A 25,077-nucleotide genomic window follows, 5' to 3' on the forward strand; every position below is an offset into this window, starting at 1 on the left:
AGGCTATTTGATGTTATTTAGGTTTTTCAAAAAAATGAGTACTGTCAATATAACCAGAAAATATTCGCATTTTACAAGCAATATGCATGGCTTTTGAATAGTCCTTCCCAGGCACGTATACTTTCATTAGCAGTCTAAATCTTTCAGCCACCGAATAAAGGATTTGTAAGATAGACTGCTGCCTTTGCAATAATGTGCTCCTCTGTAAATTGCTTATGAAATAAATTCAGCATCGTTTCTTACAACACACTAAGGCTTCATCATAAAAATAATGACAAGGTGGCATGATCATTCCTTCCATAGCTCTTTGAAGTCTTGTTATAAAATATTGCAAACTGCTAAAATTAATAAACTGTGCAAATGAAAAATATCCTGAAAATATCCAGAAAAAAATATTTCCGAATTACCCGTTGACATAAAAAATGATAGTTTCCCTCTATTTGTGGACGCCAGGAAGAATCTGTTTCATGTGGGTAGGTGGGAAAACAATGCAAAGTAGTGTCTTTACAAATGTATGGCACAGAAAGATATTTATTTATTTATTTTAAATTCAGTCATGTGAAGCTCTTAAAATAACATTGGACACTTTCACTAAACAGGACAACATGTTAGAAAACACATGCACGTTTGTATATTCACTTCCGTTTGTATGCTCTGAGTATAATCTGTGTGCAATAGGTTTTCTCAATAGAGATCTCTGGATGTTTCAATACTGTCCAAGTCTTATTTTGAGAACTGAAATAGCACTTTGATCCCACCCCCATGCACTGTGAATTTGTGTCCCTCATTTTATGCACTGTTAACTATTGGCACAAGAAGTGGTTCCTGGGCCAGTTTGTATGTGATTTTTTCCTCAATGTGACCATCATTTTTCATGTTACCTGTGTCTAGGGGACCAGTTTCACTTACCTGAATCCATTAAAAGAAAATCCAACAAATGAGAAGGCAGGAAGAGGGGATAAATACTGGGGATATTCATGTTTCTTCTTAAACTATTGGACTGCCTTGCCTATGGAAGCAGTGAGTAACAAGGGTGACACTTTCATAATGACTTTAAGTTATGAAGAATTGATAACATTATCAGTGGTTGCTGATGTCTTGCATGGCTTCAGCCTTTTTTTTTTTTTTCTCCCTGTGAATCAGATGAAGTCATAGATACCCATATTTCTGTCAAACATTTTACTTATTCTGCAGTCTAAAATTTGTTTCCTGTCATTATTTCAGAATTGGTACTATCTTACATATATTAGATTTATTGAGAGGATGCCCAAGAGCACATTGCCTTATCTGCTTGATCTTTCACATCTATTTTCCTAAAAACTGTTGAAAATCTGGAATTAAATCTTATCCTGTTCTTGAACATACTGCTTATTATTAGATAAAGTCTATATATATAGGTTTTGGGTTTGTGTTTTGTTTTCTTAAATACACTCAAAGACCTCTGAACCTGCAAGTGTTTCAGTTTCTACCATGACCATTGCTGGTTTGGGTTTTTTTAAAGTTTAGTTTCAGTGCCTGAAAAGCAATAAGCTTGTAAGTGCTAAAGATAGTAAGTGGGTACACATTCAACATACAAAAACACAGACAAACAAATAGGTTAAGGTCTTTTTATATTAATTTCTTAAAACTAGAGCACACTAAACCCTGAAATATTGTTTTATAATTCAAACTCAATTTAATGCTAATCCTATTTTTTCATGGGAATCAAGCACATTTCATGGGTGTACATGTAAAAAGTGCTATACCAAATAAACCTAAAATTTCCATAAGTGTTGAAATACTGTGATTTATGTACTGGGTTGTGCCCTATCCATCCAGCAGGTTAGGGGAAGATGAGGTGCCAGACAGGAAGTGACTAAAATTCAACAGTATATTTTGCCATTAGAAATTTTTTTCACTTGGCATTATCTCAAGATTTACTGACTGCTAGAGACATCTTTTGGAGACAATGGCTTGAAACCAAACATGAGTTTTTAAAATCAAATTGGCATCTCTTCTTTTTAAACTGTATTGTGACTTTGGACTCTTCCAGCTAATACTTTTTTTAGAGTGATCGGAGGATCTAAGTCAGCTACCAAATGAGCTAGAGCCAAGGTGAAATCTTCCAAGGAGACAGACACTAAGTATGTGATCAACAAAAAAAGGACCCAATGTTATAAATGATGTTCTAAAACAGAACTTTCCATCATTTGTCTCAATTGGAAGTTGGACAGAACATGTATCCCACAGAGGTGGCAGTAAGATAATGTCTTCTAAGTGTTTACTGGCTGCTGTCTAAGTTATTCACCCACCATTTCCACTGAGCTCACTGTATCAGTGGTCTATATTTACACGGAATATAATGGCAGTAGAATTTAAAAGCATACTTTCTGTGGTGTGTAAAACACATGACTTATGCATAGTTATTCTTGCTAATGTTAACACAAGTTTTGTAAATGGACTTAGGACAAGATCAACTGTGCTATAAAATGTGTTATAAAATTATGGAAGGCTCTTGATGATGTAGCTGCCCTTTTTTTCCAAGAACGAGTTAACATTTTTTGAACACTGATAATCTAGAAATTGTTAGGTTTTAAAACCAGTTCCCTAAAAAATAACATCTGTATGACCTGACCCTTGACATATACCTCCTTAACAACATTTGAGCTTGTTGAAAAATTTTAACAAATTTGGCACAGGGCAGAAGTCTTGAGATTAGTTGCCTTCACATATCATGGAAATGAGTGTTAGCTATTGGAGAGAGAGAGAACCATCTTTGTATCCTTGCTCAGGGAAGACACAAAACCTAATCCTTTATTGGACATTAGAGATTCCACATAGATTCACCCTTGAGACATACATATCAACTAAGATATTGGACTGCTATAGTTTTGAGACTCAGAAAATAATCAGATAGGGAACTTAATTTTTCCCCTCCACTCAAAAAGAGCATCTATATACTTTGAATTAGAATAAATTCAAACATTTTAAAAACACCCACCCGCATTTAAAAATTCCAATTAGATTTTGATGAGAGCACTCGGGTTATGTCAACCCGAACTGAACATGAAATGGCTTCAAACATAGTAAGGCAATTAGAAAACTGGAAGAGAAGCATACCTGAAAAACAGATTGACATAGTTCAAAAGACTAAATGAATAAAGATGGGTATTTGCTGCAGCTATTTCTATTGCCACTTCATCATCCAGAGAAGAAAGGGATGAGGACTTTCCATATAGTTTGGAGTCTAAGGAATCCTGAGTGTGTGATTCATCATCCCTGAGTTACCATAGTATCTGGTTTCCCTGGTTACCAGTGACCAAGGAAGCTACAGACTCTAGGGGAGCTGGAGGTTTGGTTAGTTATTTATTTTTTGAGGGGAAAAGAGACAGAGAGAGAGAGGGGTCAGAGGAGATTTTTGTGTGTGTCTGAAAAGAATGTGAGAATAGTGCTGGAGGATAAGAATTGGGAATGGATTTTGTCTGAAATGGAATTTATAGATTTATCTTCAGTGCAAGGAACTAAAGTGGTTGAAAGAAAAAGATTGGTTGTGAGAAATACACATTCTGGTGAAAAATGAGGAAAAGGAGAGCTGTAAAACTGTTTTCCTAAGAGACTGGAAATAAGAAATCAGTTGTGTCGATACAGGTGATAAGAGGTGTGATTTGACCAGATTTTCTCTTTACTGTGGCAGCTTTTAGGGTTGTGGTCCTGAACTGGTTCTTTCTGTGCTGGGGACTTCACAAACAGAGAACAAATTTACCTCTGACATAAAGAGCATGTTGTCCCATTTCTTGTTAATCCAGCGGATTTCTTTGGTACTCTTCGGTAATTCTTTTGGCTGAGACTTCTGAGTCGTTTCCAGAAATGAAATTTAATGAGATCTGTTTAGTGTTTCCTCATGGTCTGCTGCAGAACTACAAATAGAAAAATAAATATGGCAGCTTATAACGACGTTTTACAGTGAGGGTTGGGGTTTTTTAATCAGAACATTATTAAGTTTCCCTTTTGCTTACAAACTTATATTTCATGTCTGGAAAGCCTTTTGAAATATTCAGCACTGTAACACTCGATACAACAAACATTCCTATGCAACTTCAATTTTGATATTTAGTGGAAAACAAAGGAAGTCAGTAATTGCTTTCATCCTTTACACTCATTGATGATCAGAGCTCAGATTTCCATGGAAGTATTATTCAGGATTGGGAAACTTCCTGAAACTTTGAAATTAGCAAAATATTTTTTTGACATTTATTCCATAAAGACCTGCTCATGCGAGAGAAACTCTTAGCAGCAAATTCCTACAAATGCAAAAGTGGCTCTGCTGCGCTAGTTCCGGTGTCAGAGGCAGCTTAAATAGAATTGTATTTCTGGTTTCTCCTTGTGTTTTAACCTTTTAACCATGATACACATTTGTTTGATTCCTTCATTTCTATGGCAACTTAAACATACTTGGCTGGACCAGGTCCTCCCTATCCTTTAATCAAGCCTATAGAAAGGCCTAAATATAAGAATACTAAAATTTACTGTGTGTAAACTCTAGTTTATGGCTGAAATTTTAAATCATAGTCTTTAATATTCTCATCTATTTCTTTCCATGCAGGTCACATGGTAGGAAGCAGATGATTTTACTAGTCAAAGAATTTTAAGCATGTGATTCCAATGTTAGTAAATGCATCATTTTGCTGTATTTCATTGCTGGACTTGCTGATGGCCCATTCAATCAAAATTTAGTAAATAAGTTTTACTTCATAATTCTCTTTTCAAGTTTATGTAAAATACCAAAAAGATGCTTCATTTCATGTCATGTCTGTCGTTTTATGGCACAAATTTTTTGAAAAAAACGAAAGAATTACATGCTGTGTAAAAGCCCTTTAATTCATTGTGTCAAATGGGCTCTGGATTTCACCCTGAAGTTCTAGGTTCCAGACTTTTTAAGAACAGTTTGACAATTTTAATATCCTTGGCATTTCACTAGCCTACAGATTACCTTAATTTACCAGAATGCAGCTGTAGCAGTACTCTAACCAGGCTTATTAATAACTAATAAGTTAATAACTGCCATTAATTTAGGTTAGTAATTATGGTCACTTTAGTAGATTAACTTTTGTCAGGTTTTTCTTTAGTAGACTATATGAAGGTAGAATATGGTTTTGCCTTTTGATTCTTCCTACGTATTGTGTTCATATTCTCTTTTATTTGCCAGTATAACTCAAAATATTTTTAATTTGCTTCCAAATATGAGTTCAGATTCCTAAATTCTCTCATTTTTTTTTAATTTGTAATATTAAGCTTATTCTATGCTTTCAATAGGGTATTCCTGATTTGATCCTAATTTGCATGAGTACAATGTCAAATGTACCTATGCAAATTGGGTATTTATATCTGCATATGATCATGCATGCAGCCACTTTTTGCATTTGCAGGTAGGCAATAGCTAAATTGCAGATACAAGCTAGTCTCAATATTGTCAAGATTTACATTCATGTGACAGCAAAGGAGAATTTTATAAATGAATTGGAAGAAGGTGCTTCAGAGGAGCCCTCCCAGCCTTATGGGCAACATGGGAGCATGCACGAATAAAGTCGCTTGAAAATCTAGGAGGCTTGGATTGACATCATGGGCTGATCAAAGGAAAGAGTCTTTTGGTCACATGCAGTCTTATTATTCCCAAAAACGCATTTTGTGTGCAGGAATAACTTGGCTCCCTTGTAGAAAATTCTATCTTTAGTACTATTTGTGCTTTTGACATGAGTGAAGTTTTCCAGGCAATGCATCTCTCTGCAAATTCTACATTTTGGTGCCATAATCAGAGCTCAGTTCAGTGTTGCCCCGCTTAGGGGGCTTAAGGGAGCCAAGCGATATCAGCAAGACTCAAAAGTACCTTTGGCAGAGAGAGCCCTAGCAGCTGCTTCAACTACCAGGGCCACTGCTTGGGTGACCCTACATTCCTGATGTAACCCAGGAAGCTGCTGTCATAGCAGTACAGATTAAAGTGTTGCCTCAGCCAGTGATGGTCAAACTAGACCTCCCTAGCTCTGAATAAGAGAGGAAAGCCACTCCTCTCACCTCATCCCTATAGTAACACACATAAACTCCACAGTTACTAAATACAGGGAACTTTTAGCGATTCTCCTGTGCTAGAGGCTAATTCTTTAAAATTGTCATCTTTAATATCCAGGAGTTATCTAATCTGATCAGAGATAGGAAGGTTGTCAGGAAGGAGATTCCTTCCTCCACCCTGACTTTTAAGGTAAAATCTCCCTTTCCTCAGGCAGAAACATTTGTGTCTGGTTTTGCTGATTGATAGGCACTAGCTAGCTTTCAGTTAATATAGTAACCACATGTTGTAAATACCTCTTTTTTAAAACATATAGCAACATTTTCTCACAGTCTTCCTGTGATACAACTCTTAATGAATATTATTCCTTTTATGCTGTTTAAAAATATCAAAAATGTGACTTAAGTAATATATCTAGATTTTTTCTTCTTCAGTAGAAAGCTTTTATCTTTGTTTTTCTTTCCATGTCCAGCTATGATTAAATAAATAAATTCATAATTACCTAAATCTGAGGCAAACACAATATGCAATTTTGCATAAAATTTGCCATGAAAAAGATAGAGTATGTATTGGAACAGACAGTCTTTTAGAATTCAGTTAAAAGGTTGCCAGTGTATGTATTTTGCTACTTGTGCATAAATAGTAATCTAATATTCTGTTCTGTTTTGCTGACATATTCCAAAAATCTCCATTGGAAGAATGTGCTATGTTGACCTTACCCTTACTAAATTTTACAGGTACAGTGGTTGTCATTTCCCTTGAAAAATATTTTGTTACCAGTAATCATTGTTAAGGGTAATCCAACTATCCCATACGTGTCAATAAAGTTTAACTCTTCAAAAAGAGGAAAAAAAGAAAGAGCCTGCTGCTTTGAATCTCATAGTTTCGCAAAGGCAGGCATCATTTATGTCAGCCCTGGCCCCAAAACCCAACCTGCATCTTGTTAAGTGCCTGATGAACACATGTGAACCACCAGAAGGATCCAGTATTGTCAGAGGCTATGTGCATTTGTTCTTACAATTTGCAAGTGAATCCCACCAAAAAGGTGCATCAGCAGCGTAAACTGAGCTACTTGAAGAAGTTTGGAAGGAAGTATGTTAGTAATTTTCCAGTAACCTAGCACATTCACCCAGAAGATCTTTAATTGCTGTGCAAAATTTCTCCAGGGGTTTAGAAGGTGTAAGTAGCTGGTGGAAAGAGATTTATTTTCTGATATGTGCTGCCTTCTGGGGTGAGAAATAGCTTTTATTTAGCAGAAGTGAAAATTAACTAAAAGCTGGAAAGCAAGGGAGGGGATGATTCCAGGTAAGTGTGATGTAGTGACATTTATACAGGTTTCTCTATAAATGGGCAAGAAAGTTGTATTAATGATTTGTTAGAAATATTTTAATGTCTCATGCTGTGCATACTCATCTTGTGAAGTACAGTTTTTCTGTGCCATAAGGCTGCAGAGAGGTGCATGACCTTATCATCTCACATCACTTCTTCTGCATGGAAAGTTGAAGAACTCTTCGTATTTTTTCAGAAATGTCCTGAATGCGTTCATAACATAGTTTAAAAATTGCTATGAGAGCGTAAAGAATGGGAATGCTATTGAAGTAAAAAATGTTTAGAAAATGATTTTTTAAAATACTTACGATTTCCCAAATTTGATTTAGGCATTCTTTTAAAGCTGATGAATATCTGCTTATTGGTATTGAATATGCTAGCTTCCTATGGATAATAGGTATGCTATACATTTTTATTCAGTTGTTAAGGGGGACGTTGCATATTAACTATGCAATATTTCATATAAGGCATCCATCTTTTAGTGACTGTTTACAAAAAGATGCTATCTAATTATAGGAAGTAGTAATTGCTATTTGATTGAAGCCATCTTTTGGATGCACATTTCTGTACTCCTAAAAGATGAACTTTTTCTAGTGAGGTAAAGATATTTTTAAATGAAGGTGGCAAGTCAACACAACTCTGTTGTATTAGTATCTTCAGAGCTGCTTTGTTTTATGCTTTCTTTCCTGAGGAGATCAATTATGGATGGCTGACATCATTCTTTCACCACTCAGAAATGAGAAAGCCTAAATGCATTTCTTTAGGGCAGGCATGTTTTTCATCCTGAGCTGAAAAGCCTGTAATTGAGTGAGGTTTATAAGTGTGATTGCTATTGGTGTGTCTCCCGGTCTGACGTGCCTGTGAAAGGTTCCACTGGCATTTACCTGGCTCTTAGGAATGTTGACCTCATCTCCCAAACCGGCCAGAGTGTGAAATGTCTCTGCTGGGAAGCACATATACAGAATTAACCTTATATTCAGGAGCACTGAGGCTCAGCTTATGACCGCACTGGCAAGTTTCTTAAAGTTTGCTGGTTCTATGTAATTTGCACATACTTTAATTTTATATTTAATTAAAAAATAAGTACAAAGAAAGTAGGGCAGGGAACAAATGTCCATCCCCTTGCAATGTTGACTTTTGCTTGTATCTTACTGGTGAAGTGACTAGAAAGTTTGCCATCAGTAAGAACATGGGAAGATTGGCCACTTTTTTTGACACGAGTGTTCTGCTGCTATTGACAAGTATAAAAAGTCAGCAGAAATGTGTACCTCTGAAATGACATGTCAGTATAGACATGTTTACAGCACAAGACTAACTGAAGAACAGTTACTATTACTTGTCAATACCAGCAGCATTTAAGTTTCCAATCACTAGTACAAATGGAAATGTACCTAAATGAAAATGTCAGGGACAAAGCAACAGAAATAAAGAATGAAAGGTTCAGTGTGAATCCAAAGTCATCGTTGTAGCTCAGATCCCTCTCATGTGAGTTGTCCTTTTGCCTCTCTGTACCCCAGGAAGGCACCTGTGGCACAGCAGGTCTCTGGTCTTGCCAGGCCACCAACTGCATTACCTACCAAGTAGGCACTGAAAATGACCAGAACACGTCTCAGAGCCAGGCAGCTTGTCTGCCTACTGCTCTTGCCTGGGTGCTGGGTACTGCTATTTTACCTTTGAAAGTCTTTCTATAATATCTGTTACCTATAAAATATATCAACATATTCTCCAGAAGGGTTTGGATTTATGTGGGGATTGCAGTGAGGGTCAGTCAGACTTTGTCACTGTTGAAGATTTTGTCCCATCTGCTTATTTTACTCATCTTTTTAATCTGGCTACTAATCTGCTTTCTGTCATGCACGTCCCAGTGTTTTCTTGGAAAAACCCAAGAAAAATTCTGCAATTTAATGTATTACCATTTTCATCTGTTAATTTGAAAGGAAGTGGATAAGACAAATCCATTTACAGTGCATTTGAAATGGTGCTGAGATGCAGAACACCGATCACAGAATCACAGAATCAACTAGGTTGGAAAAGACCTTTAAGATCATCAAGTCCAACCTTTACCTCAAGACTGCCAAGACCACCACTAAGCCATGTCACTAAGGGCCCCATCTATGCAGTTTTTGAATACTTCCAGGGATGGTGATTCCACCACTTCCTTGGGCAGCCTGTTCCAATGCTTGATCACCCTCTCTGTGAAGAATTTTTTTCCTAATATACAGTCTAAACCTTCCCATCGTACAGCTTGAAGCCATTTCCTCTTGTCCTATCACTTGTTGCTTGAGAGAAGAGACCAGCCACCTCTTCTCTTCATCCTCCTTTAAGGTAGTGGTAAAGAGCGATAAGGTCCCAGACAAAATCTTGCTAAGATTAGAATCAATGAGAGGGCACTCATATGGCCCATCCTTAGCAAATGGCCTGGATGACAACACTTGGAAAGCTAGAAACATAAGCATAAACAGCATGCAAGGTACAATAGTTCTTTCCACATTTAATTAATGGTACTGAGAAAAAGGTAAATGCAACTTTGGTTTGCATTTTTGGTGAGGTATTTTGATTTTGGGGTGGGTTTTTTTTAAGGAAGCAGTGATGCTGCTGTGTCTTGGGAATCCTGGTTGGTGTCACAGTGATGGTCCATGTAACCAGGAGATGGTTGCCTGTTCCAGAATGCCATCGCGAGTTCTGCAGGGCTGGGCCCTTGTGCAGGGGGTTCTGTGCAGTAGCGGGGCTGCCCGGTAGCGGTTCCATCTGGTTCTGCAAGGAAGCCACCGGTGAATGCAGCTGAGTCCCTCAGCGGTGCCAGTGGTGCCTCTGCGGAAACATACTTAAAAGAGGGCAGAAAATGCTGGACAAACACAGGAGGAAGAGGGGAAAAAGAGTGGGAAAGAGCAGACGGAACATCACAGGGGTAGAGCTGCTCCATGGTGGGGCAGAGGATCTCCACCAGTGAGGAGGACACCACAGCAGAGCAGGTGAGTGTTTCTGTGTGGGAGCCCCAGCCCATGGGGAGCAGGGACCATGGTGGAGCAGGGGAAAGGTGTGAGACAGAAGGGTGGGAAGGGAGGAATCACACTGTGTGCTGCCCGCAGCACCGTCCCAGCGCTGTCCAGAGCTGTGCAGAGGAGCTGGAGCGAGGGGCTGACGCTGAGCTTGTGAGAGCCAGGAGGAAAGGTGGTCCTTGAATATCTGTCTTAGCTTCTTGCCACATGAGTCTATTATAATCAGTTAATTTAATTAGTAATTTTTTTCATCAACTGTAACAAATTAATTTTAGTTATTTAATTTTCTTCCCCTCCCTCCCCCAATCCTGCTGACAGAGTGAGCAAGGAGCTTGGGTGCAGCGTGGCCCTTAGATAAGGTGAACCCACCGCAGAGCAGAAAACTCTTCAGCAGCCAATGTCAGTGTGTACTTCTGATTGAAGATGAGGTTTTACTGTGGTGCATATAGAACTTTATCTCCAAAAGTAAAATAAACCCCTAAATGCTGTAAATTGGCACTTTTTTTTTAAATCCAACGTATGTCTGTCTTGCTGTATGAATTCAGTTCTATCAGAAGCAGCATTTCTGTGTTTGTTTTGATACATGGTGGAAATAAGTACTAGTTCTCCTACACATAAATATGCTATCTATTTGTGAATTGAGTTTCAAACTCTTTTATCAACACTGATTGCTGCCTGGGGAAATGATTCCAATATATCAAAGCCTGAGAGAAAAGAAATCCAAGAGTGGCTGGGTATTTCAAAGCAGAATAAAAAATGAGCATTAGAATTCATGACAAGTAAAAGCAATTTGTAGTACAGAGGTAGGCGTTGCATTAAAAAAATGTATTTAAAATACTGCATGTAAATCGAATAGATGTCTGAGTTTAAGAAGGAAGAAAACTGCTATGCATCAGTGTTTAATCAGATACCTGTAGGTAGTAAGAGACTTAATTTGAAAATAAGATTACCTATAATTCACTCTGGATACTTAAAAATTAATTTATTTTTTTCTGTATTGGAATTGGTCACATTTAATCCTATTGAGTAATATTTTATTCTTGGTTTTCTTCATTTACTCTACCTGTAACATAAAATACAATTCAATGCTAGAAACAGTGGGATAATACTCCTAGCAGCAAGATACTTAGAGAGAGAGAAAAAGGGATATCTTTCACTTTCTTCATTATGGTGTGACAAGGACAGTCTACTAGAAAAGGTGAAAAATATTTTGGGTGCCAAATTGGATGACACTCACCATTTAATTTTTTTCTCAAACACTTAATTTCAGTTCATGAGTAAACCTACTCTATGTTTTCCTGTTTTCCAATAGAGATGTAGTAGTGTCATGGCAAAGCTATTTCTAAACAAAAGAGCCTTATTTCTCAGTGTCACTTCGATAATTTTGGAAGCATGTGTTTTGTCTTAGCTCTTATAATTGTATAACAGCCACAAATACAGCAAAATATAGAAAAATAGTCTTTAATAAAAATAAATGAAACTACTGTATTGCTTGAATGCTTTAGGATTTTTTTTTTTTTTTTTAATAATTTAGGATGTGATTAGATTACATTGCTAATTTAAATATTTTGGGCCTGTAGCAGGACAAGAGCTAATCTGATTGATTGTCACGGTTTAAGCCCAGCCAGTAACTCAGAACCACGCAGCTGCTCGCTCACTCCCTGCCCTTTTATTCCTCCCCCCACTGCCAGAGGGATGGGGAGGAGAATCGAAAGTGTAACTCTCATGGGTTGAGATAAGAACAGTCCAGTGACTAAGGTATAATAGAAACTACTAAGGTATAATACAAAAACACTACTACTACCACCAATAATAGTAATGATAAGGGAAATAATAATGGGAGAGGATACAATTGCTCACCACCCACCAACCGACACCCAGCCCGACCCGAGCACCGATCTGGGCCTTCAGGGTAACTTCCCTCAGTTTATATACTGGGCATGCCGTGCTGTGGTATGGAATACCCCTTTGGCTAGTTTGGGTCAGGTGTCCTGTCTCTGTTTCCTCCCAGCTTCCCCTCCTCCCTGGCAGAGCATGAGACTGAAAAAGTCCTTAATCAGAGTAAACATTACTTAGCAAGAACTAAAAACATTGGTGTTTTATCAGTACTGTTCCCAGACTAAAGTTGAGAACAAAGCACCGCACCAGCTACTAAGAAGGAGAAAAATGCTGCTCCTGCTGAACCCAGGACATTGTTTTAACAACATGTTGCATAATAGGTGTTTACTTACAAGGGAAATGCTTTGTCCTCTAGTGTTCTTCAGAAGTTTTTCATTTTAAAGACATTCTTTGATGATTTTAAGAGCCAGCAACACTTCTGTGATGTGGATGACATTTGGAACATATTCACCACTTTTATTTGATTCTAGTGATGAACTTTATTAAAAAAAAAAGGGATTTATTTATTGACATACAAAATGTGTGTACATGTCTGTGTGTAAGATTTCAACAGGCAGCCCCTTTCCCTTTTCAAACAAAGAACATACATAACAGAAATGTTAAGCATTGCATTCAGTCCTTGTTTCAAGGGTTCACACCACTGAATGTGACTGGACCACTCTTGGGAAACTGGCAGTTAGAAGTGATATTGAAATTTCCAGTTTCATATTTTTGTAAACACTCTTCAGATAGCTCTGAAAGCATACCTGACAAATCTAGACGTGTCTATCTCTATTCTGTGATGAATCTGTTCTGCTAGCCCATTGTCACAGCTTGGTTTGTTTTTTAAACAAAATGGTTCCATGATCACAATATTGTTTAATCAGCTTCTCCTACTTCTCCACAATTAAACTTTCTTGACACTTCGCCTCACTTGTAAGTAACTTTTTTTTCTCCTTTCTGTCACCTTCTTGTAACTTCTGATGTGACTGTCAGAGATATGAGTCTTATTCTGTGTCAGGTACTAAGAGTTTTATGATTTCAAAACAATTACTACTGATACATAAAGTGAAAGTTTCCTAAGTGATTTGACACTGGTGCCCTGTTCTCTAGTGCAGGAAGGTGGTTTGTGACACTCACCTGGATCTGCACTTGCTCTGTTAGACTCTGAGGCAGGCAGTATGCTCTGTCTTCTTTTTAATTTTCTTTCCTTTTTTAAAATATTTGTTTAAAGAAGGAGATTGCTCAGTAGTTATACTTGTGGCAAGCTGAGAAATAGTAGATAGTAGAGGCTGCCAAGAATCTTTCAACTCACTGAATTTTCATTTCAAAATTTCTTGTATTTTGATGGCAAAAAATTTTGAAGCAGAAAATCCCCATCTCTAGACAGGCAAACCAATACAAAACATGCCAGCATTAGGATAGGTCACAAGGTTTATTTCAATCAGTTTCAATGAGAGCCTGTATATCACTTTTTTTTTCTTTTTTAATATTTATTGCATTTATGTTTAATAGGAGCCATTCTGAAAGTTTTTATTTGAACTGTAGAAAGGACTCATGGCTTAAATGCCTTGAAAGTAAGACTGAAGTAAGGCAGACTCAGATCCTATTTCAGCCAATGCGACATTTACCCTGTGGACTGCAGTGTTGCTGTTTAAGGCATAATAATACAAATAAACTGATGAAGGAGGGACACAGTTTTAAATATGTGTTAGTAACTTAAATATGTAACAGTACTGTTAGAATATATTGTAGCTGTGTGATGCTAAGTCTTCAGTGGCTATGTAGTTTTTCTTAGGGAACCTGTTGTGTCAGTCCTATATAATTTAGTACTTGAGTTGTAAAGCTGTATACTCAGTCGCTCTTATAGCTTGCCAGCTCATCTGTTACCTACTTTTTATAATTTTGGTTTGTCTTGATTTGACCAGATGATCTTCAGATCCTTTCCAACCATTCTATGATTTATGTGACATTGCATTCATTTGTGGATATTCTTTTTCAGTTGAACCGCAAGTTGACATGTCTGTGGTCAAAGTTACGGTACTTCAAAGGGCATAGTATTTGCTGTGCTTTTCAAAACTCCCAAACAGGTAAGGTACAATCAAATTTTATACTAGATTGTGTTTTGGCAGTCAGACACCATTATAATTTGACAGGCATGATGTGATACAATGAAATCTGAATGACATAACCCACTGAGACATAACTGATAGACCAATGTAGAAATTTAATAAACATTTCCAATAAGTTTGCCGTACTCAGGCTGTCATGTCCCCAGCCATGCCCCAGTGTTATGTCAATATTTGGGTCGGGTATTTGGTCTTAAATGTTACAAAGTGTAACCATTTTGTTATTCATGAGAAGTGTCAGAGGTGTTTCCATGTACTGTTTCTGGATATTCTGGATATGAATAGTTTTGCAACTATGTAATTATTACAGTATAGGCACCTGGAAATCTTCTTGGTTGTAAATGGTCAGTAGAGTAGCTACTGAATGTATGGAATCACTTAACCTACTTACATATAAACTGCCTACGCTGATGTACTGCCTTGTGGCTAGCTATGGCCTAATTGGCTTCTTTCTAAAGTTCTTAGATTAAAAAGGAAAAGACACAAGACACAAGACACAAGACACAAGACAAAAGACAAAAGACACAAAGATACAGCCCCAGGTCCCAGGTTTCATTTGTTTGGTTTGGGTTTTTTTGTTTGTTTGTGTAGGTTTTTTGCTATAACTTACCACAACAGTGGCTTACTCAAAGAATTGTAAGAAAGGTATTTCCTCGTCTACTCCTTCCAATTTACATTCCTGCTACCATGAGAGGGCTTTCTTTTAATTCAATGAAAGAACAGTTGGTACAGCTAAACTTCCAAACCTCCTAAAATGGCATTTAATACATAAAATTAACAGAACATAAAATACTATTTTTAAAAGTTCTTTACACTATTCAGCCAGATATCATTCATGTCTTGTCTCCTTTTCTAACTTATTAAAGGTAATGATTTGGAATCAAGAGTTTTTAATTTTTTGTAGTCTTCTAATTTTTGTGTTTTCAGTGGGGATTGGCAGCCTCACAAATATAGCTCATAACTGGAAAGTATTTTTTATCATAACTGCATTACCTGCTTCTTACAAGGAGAAAACCTACTAATAATTGCACACCACAAAGAACATTAGCAAATATTATTTCTAGGAACTTTATCTAAAAGCTGTGTAAACAATTTGTACTCTTTTAAACAACAGTGTGATTAACAGCACTTATGAAATAATTTCTTCTATAACCTGAGTCAAAACTGCTAAATAGCTTATTTCAAAGTAGCCGATGCAAATGATTCCTAAAAATGGACTGGGTTTTGGAAACCAGAGAGCAATTGTCATGCTGTACTTGACTTTTACATTTGAAACTTGGACTAAGAAATCAGTGTAAACAAATTTAAATTATTTGTATTACCTTTAACAAAATGGAAAGAATATCATATGCCTCCATGCTCTTCCCTGCAAAGGCTGGGAGCAAGAGAGGTGACAAAATATGTGACCTTGTTTGCAAGTAGCCAGATGGTCTTGTTATTTCAGTTACCTGAATAGCTAATAGGTAGCTCAGGAAAGAAGAGTCTATTGTCAGTTGAGATGTAACTGTTTCTGGACACAGAATATCACCATTTAAATCTGTTCTTATCTTTGTCACTATCTGAAAGAGTTTTCTTAGGGATGCTAAACTATATAAGCTAAATGTAAATAAAAATATTGAATTGTACTGAATCATGAGAATACTAATAGGCTATTGAGGATTTTTAGGAAATAAGCCTCAGGTACAAATATTGTGATCTGTATTATATTTAATGTTGTTATTTCTCACCATAATGCATTTCTGGGGTGTTTTCCTTGAAAAGCAGGTGATACAATAAATTTCAGTAAATGTGATGTATAAATTCCTAGGGAAGAAGATATAAAAAATAGAATGCATGTAACACTAGGCTCCAAAAGAGATTTGGGGATGATACACTGCTAATGAATACAAATCTTTGTAAGTTGTATTGAATGGTTGCATTCAGCAAGTCCAAAAGTATTTTATTCTGAAGTTTTCAACTGTATTCATCCTTTTCAAGAGTCTCTAGCTGTATTTTTGTCCATTTTCCACTTACCTCTTCTCTCTTGTACTTGTGTCTTTATGGCTTAGCCCCACAAGGATATCCAGAGGTAGGAGCAAGGCAGGTAGCATGGAAGGCTTCCCTAGTGCCTCTACCAGCTCATTGATGCACAAGGAAAGTGTGCATCTTCCCTGTTCTTCTTCCCCTCCCCCTGCTTTGCGAAGGTCATATAGTTCAAAAAACAATCCGGAGATGCCTTCCCAAGTATTGTCTGTAGATGTCCTAGCTGGCTACCATCAAACCCAAAAAGTGGTTTTCACCAAAGATAAAAAAGAGCTAGAGACACATTAGAATTTAACCAGTCTATAGTGGGCCAGATTCATCCCTAAAGTGACTTCTCTAAACTTGCCCACATCTTGAACTGTTTAGTTCACAACTCCTCCTTTACCCATAGAAACAGGCAATTTCAAAATCCAGTGTTACTTTTATTAATGGCAAATCTCTTGACAACACAGTCAAGGTGAAGAAATGCTATGGTAAAATATTTAATGCTACGCATAAAGTAGTGTGATAACAGAAAAGGTGAATTGTGTTTTGAAAATACTCAGTCTAAGTAAAAGGAGACATAAGAGATGCTTGCTCACTGTGATGATGGGAAAATTGCACAACGCAGGAGGATTTGCTATGGTTCAGAAACAAACCCATTATTAATTGCCACTAACAAGAGACTCAGGAGTGAAAATTCTCTACTTTCATACCATTCCAAACATAAGTTTGTGCTTATGCAGCTGAACTGCCTTCCTTGTATGTTTCTGCTCCTTTTCTTTACCCCAGAAAGAAAATTCAAGTAATGCTACTCCATACATTACATGCATTTCATTTGCTGAGGAAAGTATTTCTTGCTTCTTACTTTCCCTCCATTTTGTGGAAAATTCAGTGAATTGGGAATAGAATGAATCCTTCTTGGTAACTAATGAATTGCATGTTCTTTTCCAGATATTTTGAGGGTTTGTCAGTGCTCTGCTCTGATTATAATTGTATGTAGTCCTGGAAGAAAAGGCATTATCATTTAAAGGTGCTTTATACCTGTACAAAATTCATCTTTCCTTGGAAATATATATCAGCAGTATTTACGTCATTATTGCACACCTCATCTGAAGTGTGGTTTCTCATTTACCCTGTTTTTGCCACACTAACTACTTTGGTATAGCCGTAACAAGGAGCTACCTCTTTTCCTCCACCCAGACCTCAATATAGTCAAGGTCTAAGTTATGAATGTGATAATTAACTATACATTATAATTCATTAAATATTCTTAATTGTGGTATGGGAACAAATGAAATTCATCATTAGCAATTGAGTTTTAGAGTGAATTTGTGTGGGTGCATGGGAATATGTATGTTAGAATAAATTTATGCAGATTAAATCCATTACCAATTTTCTGCACACCTCATTAGGCAAAATATCAAATCCCACTTAGCTCTTCTGCTACCCTCATTAGACAACTTAAACTATACTATTCCATACCATGGAAATAAAAAAAAAATAAAAGTCCCTGGGGTAGTGTCCTGCAACTGAATTCTCAAGACCTACAGTTGCCATACTAACACCTTGGACTAATCGTGTTGCCTGAGTGCGCTTTATCATTGGTCAGTCTGCGGAGAGACAGGCAATCTGACAACTACAGAGGGGCTCTCTGGAAAACAAGTATATTTGTTGCTTCTGACACAGAGCAGTCCAGGTTCTCTGGCACTGCAAGTGCCCTAAAGCATGTATGCAGCTGTGGAAAATACTTCCCAGTGAGGATTCTTGGAGAGGTTGCCCTGTTACTCTTTTTGTCAGAAAATACAGATTTATCAAAAAACGAATTTTACTGTGTGAGGATGTCACCCTTGCTAGAATTTATAATGGAATAATTTCTTGGATTAATGGTGAAATATTTGATGTGGCTACATCTGTGTCAGAAGCCATGGTTTAGCCATCGTTTTAAGCCAACTCCTCTGCTTAAGTGTTCCCAACCTGCCCTGACACCAGCAACTCACTCTTTTCTTCCCTTTGTTTGTGGACAACAAAGGAGGATGAATTGGCTTAAAAAGAACCTGGTAAAACAAGACAGAAGAAGGTTTGATATAGTTTGGTTTGCTGACCTGGTTCACCATCTAGCCTTGCAAATACTTACACTGTCGCAAAAGTAGGGAAGAAAGTACAGGTTGAGGCTAGGGAGAGGAAGGACAGAAAGGGCTTTTTTTAGTAGTAATATTATCTTATGGCAGTTAAAAATTTTTGTGATACTGTGGAAAAAATATGATCAGTATTTCAAAGGAAGCTCTATATTCCAAAGTTAAACAAAAGTAGGTGGGAAGCTTGAAAGAGAGCTTGATTGCAAGAATTTGTCATTATTTTTACAGGGAAAGAGGAAGAAATGGGATTTACCCTTTTCTGTCCGTTTACACTCAACAAGAAAAGATGTCAAAAAAAGTATAAGGTAGTATTATTATAACACAATTCATATTGAGTGAGAATCTAAAAATGATGGAGAAAATTTCTTTATTCCTTTCTCTTCCTGTTGTTTGGCTGCCCTTCCTGGTTTTGTAACTGAAAGGTGCCAAATAGTTTTCATTTCCATGCCCAAACTGTTTTGTCCAATGCAAGGTCACAGTCTAAAAGCAAGGTATTATCTTAACCAGAGGATGGTAGGGGGAGACGAATGATTCCCAGCTAAGTACACAGGGTTGAGGTCCAGTTAACTTGCTTATGAGTGAAACTACAGTAACACCACAAAATACTAACAAATGCACTTAGTTCCTCTCCATGTACAGTATTAGGGCAGTATTTTACTTTTAAACTAGGTTAACCATATTTTTAGCTTCTGTCCTCTCCATCCTTCTTGCAGATGCCAGAGCAGGTAGAATTTCCATTTTTACCTTGCACTGGAAGCAGCAGTGTGTAAGAGAATAGATGAATACTTGCAGTGCCACATGTAGTGTCCTTTGCTGCCTTTGATAATTTGTCATTTTGATCATTACAGTTTGAACAAAATAGCTAATCAATCCCTTCTCATTGTGTCCTTTACACACTGCCTGCTATCGGCTTCATTCATTTCCTTTGTATTCAAAACTGTACAGTAAACAGTACTGTAAGTCATCTCAACACTAGTGGGTGGGCCTGTCATTCTGCTGTGAGAGAAGGGGTGTTCCTATCACTGGCCCCTCACTTAGCTAATTATGAATGCTTCTGAGCCACACCAGGATTTATTTTGTAACCCTATCATGCTTTCTATAACCAGTAGGTGTAGCTCACATGCTGAGAAGCAGGGCCATAAGAAGGAATTGGCAGGCAGGAAGGTTACTGGAGCACTCACAAACTCCTGAAACCTATTTCCTCTTCTGTTCAGTCACACAAAAGCAGACCCAATGTGACACATATGAAAGTGGCCAAGTAGAAGCTTAGTGGTTTGTGCTTTTATTGGATTTGTGTAAACGTATGAGGGTTATGGTTCCCAGATATCCAAGTGAAACTGGAACAGTCCTAACTGTGTCTGGACTAAGTGTAAGCAATTACAGTTCTTTCTGTATGAGTCATTTGTCAGCCTGAGCCTCAGCCTCTACTGACCCACCCTGCATGAGGGAAAACGGGTTGCTGGCTGTTTCTGACAGCATGTGCCACTGGGGCACAGGCTGAGGCTCTGGAAGCCCCTCTGAAATGATCTGAAATGTTCTAAAGAATTGTGTTTAGTTTTCTAAAAAAGAAAAAAATTAATTTGCTTATTTTTTTTTTTTCCTGTGTCATCTGGCAACCCAGATAGGGTCAGATCCTCTCTCAGCTGTTGTATGCTCTCTAGTTCCCCTAGTCTTGCTTAGGAAAGGGAATTCTGTTAGATGTTGGCTTATGAGCAAGTGCTCATATATATGGGTGAGCTCATTACATTTGACTCAAAGGAGGACGAAAAAGGAGAGAGAGGGAAGAAGTAATCTGATTTTTTGTGTTAAGATTGCCTTTTCTCCTGGACCATAAGCCATTCCAAATTCCTTTGTTAAATGATGAATACACTGTATGCTAACCAAATAATTTCTCCTATTATACTTTACATGCAGTAAAATTCTTCAAATTCAAAGGTCACCAGCCAGACATGTAAAATGACTTCACGAATGACTTCAGCTCATTAATCATGGCTTAGTGTAGCAGTGGCTCTCCTCCGTTCATTAGAATAACATTTCTTTGCACTTTATGGCAAACCATCATCATAATACAGAACAAGGACAACAGAGTGTGAAAGACTTTTTTTAATTAGACTTCATAGCTGCTCATGGTGGGACTCCCCATCCTGTTTGCTCTGAAAGAGCTGTCTGACAAAGGTTCAGAAGGGTTTTACCTGATGAAAAGACCCAGGAAGAGACTTTTACAGGGAAAACTGTCAATGGGCTTACAGAAAGCTGCATAAACCTGGCTGCCCTGTTGGCTGAGCTGTCAATCTTCAGACAAAAATGGAAAGAAACTCTTTAATTGTACTCACCATACATATGACATTTTATGGTGTATCATTGTCATTTGCAGTAGTTCTCAACTTGCAGAGAAAAAGCAGCAGTTTTGGATGACTGGACTCTGCACTTAATAAGGAGAAACCCTGTAGTTTAATAATTATCAGTTCTTGAAGGAAAATAAATTGTTCATCGGTACGTCTAAAACTCAGTTGCATCATCAATGCGTTTGCTGTTATTTTAATATTATTGCAGTACTTACCTTGGATATACCAGAGAAATGGAACTGTTCCAATAGTGCTGGACTGAGACAGCTAATTTAAATCTCCCTTAAATATTTTAAGGGATGTTAATAATATTTTAGTATCTTTCTTCTTTAGCTGGAATAATGAAATTGCAAAAATGGCTTAAAGTTTTGTGGTTGTTCATTTTTAATTAAAATGTTTTTCTCTCTTTTTCCTCAGAACTGTAGCAACTTGAAGCATTCAAAGATAGCAAGGTTCCTCACCAAAAGAAGCACCAATCTGACTGCTGGCCTCATGATTCTTTAACTTTTTCATTTCCTGTCTGTAAGGCCAGTACCAGTTCTTCCAGCAAAAAAATTAAATACTTGCAAATCCAGGCCCTAATGTGGCCAATTTTCAACTTCCTTTGAAGGCAAATGCAGTTTTAATTCATATGGGAGGCAGCACCAGAACAGTTCTGCAATATGCAGATAGAGGAGTAATAACATGGTGAGACTTACAGTATTGTCAGCCTCAAGAGGTAAAATAGAACTTTATTATCAGTGGAACTGTAAGGTATTTGAAAATTATTATGTTCTTCTTTTGAAATGCCTGCTTTTCTTTATCACCTGTGTCTAGTGTTTGTGACAGTGACTGCTATAGATATTACTCTCGCCATATGCCTTTAATCTCCTATCAGTTAATTTCTACATCTAATCTCCTAATTATTTTCTTCATCCCTGAGTTGCATACTGTAAACTCTGTACATGCCACTCATCACTGCATCCTGAAATAGACCCCACCATATAACAACTGCCTCCCCTGCTTTGCTGCCATTTGTCCCTGCAATTCTGAAGTTCCATTCATCCATCTTTTTTTTTGTCCACTGGCCAAGGTTTCTTTCCACATGGGTATGGCATAGGCCAAGTGTTGGCTTTCAAGCCTGGAGTTAGGAAGAGGCGTTGTTCTTCTGTACTCCCCAAGTATTTCTGTCAACACTGGGTGAAGCAACAGGGGTATTGAAGTAAAAGAAGCTGTTCAAAGTATAAAGTATGGTTACTAAAATGTTCATGAGCTCCTTTCTTCAACTGCTCTCTTCTCCAAATCATCAGGCTGCTTTTTGCAGCATCTCTTGGTCTTTTTTACATCTTTATCTCTGATAGGCCAAGAAAGGACCCTTTTTTCTTGTAATCTCTAGTTCTCTTTCCCTTGTGTTGCTCTGATCTGCTTTGTCAAGTGATCAAAGTCCCTGTACAGGTGAGCTGTTACTTAGTTACCACCTGCTTGGAATTCACTCTTGAAAAATTGCTTTGTCTTGAGAAGTGGCCATACCTTTGTTCCTTGGTGCTCTATTTAAATGGATGATCAAAGTTTATCAGCCTGCTCTATTAGCACTGTGTTCTGTGCAAAACTTGTTTCTTGTCACCTTCTATGGATCTGAGGTCAATTTGGAGGTAAAAGATGGGAGAGAAGGCAAAGAATGCTCTGCAGTTTAGAGAGAATGTTTGTCAAAAAGGAGTTTGACAGAGAGACAATGCATAGTCTCCAGCACCAAAGAGGCTGTACATAGCCAGACATCCCAAATATTACAAGAGCCAATTGAGATATTTTAGTGTTTGATTTTTTTTATATTTTTTTTCAGATTATTGCCTCTTTAATTTTGGTTTTGTGTAGACTTTGGGGAGAAAGTTGATGATTTCCATTTAGTTACACAAACATACATCCCAATGATAACATAGATGAAAGCAAACATGCAATTATCTGGAATGTAAATTTTCCTGTCTCAAATAAGGAGGCTTGCCCAGAGAGAAATATCCATACCACTGCTGCTCTTGTTCTTTTCCAAATCCCCTCCTAGAGTCAGAACAAAAGCTGCATTTGCACTTGCTGTGTGCATGGCAGTGTCCTACCTTAACTTAATGTTTCCTTTTCAAGCTCATGAATCCGAACCAGGCAAATCAACTGCCAGGGTTCTTTACCAGCCATGCAATAAGCAAGAGGCCCATTAATGTGTAGAGGAGTGTTTAGACCAGGCAGGCTATCAGCAGCAAAATCCTGCAACAGCAGCAGCAAAAGCAAAGGCAGATTTTAGGTGAGAAATGGGGTCATAAAACTGTTCACGAAAGAACATGTAGCAGCATCAGCAAACATGCAGGACTGATTGTCACCAGGATCCCATGTTGCACCCAGATCTTTGGTGATATGTATGTGCTCTATGTGAGATATGCAGCAGAAGGTTACACTCTATTAATTGCAACATAAGAGAATCCATCAAAGTTGGCAAAGGCAGAAATAGAAACATCTGCTAGCTTTTTTCCCAGTCAGGAACTCATCCCAGTGTTGTTAGTGAATGACTGATGTATTCTCGAAATGTCTTGTTTTCAGCGGACTTTGCAACAGAAATCTAGATTTAGTGTTGCTGCAGATTTCACATCAAATAATAAATAAAAAAAATCCTGATAATTCATTGGGTGGTGGAATTTGGATTACCTAAGCATCTAGAAATTTCTTTCAGCTTCAGGAATAGTTCAGACTAGATCTGAATTTCTGAATCTATTAGATTTTCCTCAGTGAGGCTGAAAAACTGTGGCCCTGTCATATAAGAACCCTTCTTCCTCATCCTTCATGAATAAATACTGGTACTTGACAAAAGAATAGATGTGTTAGTTATCTCTCTGATATGTGCTTCATCTGATGCATTAAATTTAAGCATTGTTATTTGAATTCACTTATCCAGCCTGTCACATTTGAATTGTTTGGATGCATAAGACATACTGAAGAGGTAGACTAGGTCTCTTGGATCTTTTGAAGGGCAAAGTACAAGTTATTTAAGCAAAATTTTAAAAATACTGAAGTTTTGGGTAAAGCCTATAACAAGTGTTCCCACACATCTTAGTTTTCAGTGCCTCTTGACATGAAATTTATTGAAATATTCTGTGTATACATAGAAGCTGCTAATGATTTTTTTTTATGTGACACAGTTAATAAGTTGATTATACTGACATGGTTTTTATATTAATAACTGCTTTTGTCCTGATTTGCTTTATTACATCCAGACCTACCTGAGTCAGAAGGTGCTGAGATTAGCTATAATTAGTGTGCTCATTACCCTTGAGTACTCAGGATGGGACACCAAATGAGGTCCAAATTCTATTTTTCCAATACAAATTCAAGACGAATTTGCCAGTGAAGACAGTGTTGCTGATCCAGATTCTCACTGTTGCGGGAGAGAGTTTTGGTCCCAACATGACAGATTGACTTCTATCAATAAATCAATTTATCAATAAAATAATGAAAGAGCTAAATATTGGCAGGTTCTACCTGGTAATTCAGTCATAGTAACAAGTTCCTGCTATTGTAATGTGATGACTACAGTCTTTATGAACAAATAATGACTTAAGACCATGCAAAATAAGTAATTAAGTTTCATTCTGTCATGAAAATGTTTAAAGTTCATAGACTTTGACAATGTTCATATCCTAAGTTAGTATGTGTGGTTTTCAGACTCAAATTCCAAGCACCTCAGTAAAACTCAGTGATAGGTACTTATATAATATGATGATATGTTTCCATCATGTGGGAAAATGTGGGAACAGTCAGTCTCGGGATATTTATTTTTTTCCTGGTAGCTTTAAGTGCGTACTCTGTCTATTGCTGTAAGGTTAAGTAATTTACAGAATGTATTGTAGCGGGGGCTTGGGGATGTGTTGAAACCTATTCTCTTAAGAGAGAGAATAAGGAGCAGGAAAAACCAAAGGGTTAACTTCCTGATTATTTTTTAATCCCAAAATATATTTCTGATCATTTTGCCATTGTATCAGTAAAGTATCTGTCTAATGTTAACATAATATGTTATACCTGCATAGCATCTTCTACCTATGGACCAAACCCTGTGTCAGAAACTTTTTAGGATAAGTTTGGTTTGGGCCAGTTCTTTTTGCTAGCTAACATGTTTCACTTCATTGAGTTAAGCTGCATAATGCTGTGATGAGCTAGGTGCACGGGGCTGCAGCATCAATCCTTCAAAGTGAATTCAGATTA

The sequence above is a fragment of the Strigops habroptila genome, chromosome Z, assembly GCF_004027225.2.
Source record: "Strigops habroptila isolate Jane chromosome Z, bStrHab1.2.pri, whole genome shotgun sequence".
NCBI classification, from domain to species: Eukaryota; Metazoa; Chordata; class Aves; order Psittaciformes; family Psittacidae; genus Strigops; species Strigops habroptila.